A 1,210-nucleotide genomic window follows, 5' to 3' on the forward strand; every position below is an offset into this window, starting at 1 on the left:
GAGCAGATGAAGCTACTGGCTGATGAAACCTAGAGCAGATGAAGCTACTGGCTGATGAAACCTAGAGCAGACGTACTATAGCTGATGTAGACTATAGCTAATGTAGACTATAGTTGATGTAAACTATAGCTGATGTAGACTATAGCTGATTTGGACTATAGCTGATGTAAACTATAGCTGATGTAGACTATAGCTGATGTAGACTATAGCTGATGTAGACTATAGCTGATGTAGACTATAGCTGATGTAGACTATAGCTGATGTAGACTATATTCCGCAGCGTGTATCCGATGAAGAAAGACCAGCAATGACTAGAGAGCTAGAAGATCGAACCAATCAGACAAAGACTATGAGACAAAGACTCGGAGACGAAAAGTATGGGACGCAGACTAGAAGACGAAGACTAGGAGACCAAGTCTAGGAGCCGAGTTCCTTCCGCATCGGCAACGTGTGGCATATATGAAGGAAGGAACCCATGTGATAATTATATACGAGATATAGAATCGTAACGAGACACAGGAACCTTAACGAATAGCCAATCAACATCAGCCATGTCCATCTGCCAATGTTAAAAAATAATCCAGGGAGGAGTGATAAAAGGAGGAGGATGAGAAGGAGGGGAAGGGGGAGAAACCCCTCGCGGTAGGAAGCTGGGCATGACTAGAAGGCCGTCAACCCTGGATGGATCTCAAGTAACATAAGAAATCCCAACAAAAAAGATGCGAATCCCCAGAAAGTTTCGATTAAAGGCAAGGCAGACTTGCTAAGAACTTGGTCTGATTATAGCAGTAATCTAATGAATGCGTGTACACGCACAATCCGACAGCTCTCTCAACTCGGGGCGCGCAGACGCGCTTGCTCCAGTACACGCACTCACCCATGTATTTACACGCACCCACGAACGCGCGCGCACGCCCAACCTACAAACACACACATGCACGCACGCACCCACGCAGGCACGCACGCTCGCACGCACACGTAAACACGGGCACCCTAAATAAAGCTGACCCGAGTGACGATAGCGAAATCCAAACACAGTTGTCACGTTCGATGGCGGGGGCCGGGTTGACACTGAGGAGGCACGGGGAGTAAGGGAGTGTGGCGCGCATTCCCGAAGCCTCTCGAACATGCCTCTGCATCATCACACCGTCCCCGAATACAGCATGATCGCGACGACGCGACACATTTCCCTTCTTCTCGTGGTGCTCTC

At 48.5% G+C, this 1,210-nt stretch overlaps 1 protein-coding gene across 1 annotated transcript in view; it reads right to left on the reverse strand.

Moving 5' to 3' along the window:
* LOC106812978 (homeobox protein Meis1-like) overlaps positions 1-1,210 on the reverse strand; it is a 21,359-nt gene that overhangs the window by 11,364 nt on the left and 8,785 nt on the right. The window lies entirely within an intron of this gene.

This window comes from Priapulus caudatus, unplaced genomic scaffold (assembly GCF_000485595.1).
Source record: "Priapulus caudatus unplaced genomic scaffold, Priapulus_caudatus-5.0.1 Scaffold709, whole genome shotgun sequence".
In the NCBI taxonomy this organism is placed as follows: Eukaryota; Metazoa; Priapulida; class Priapulimorpha; order Priapulimorphida; family Priapulidae; genus Priapulus; species Priapulus caudatus.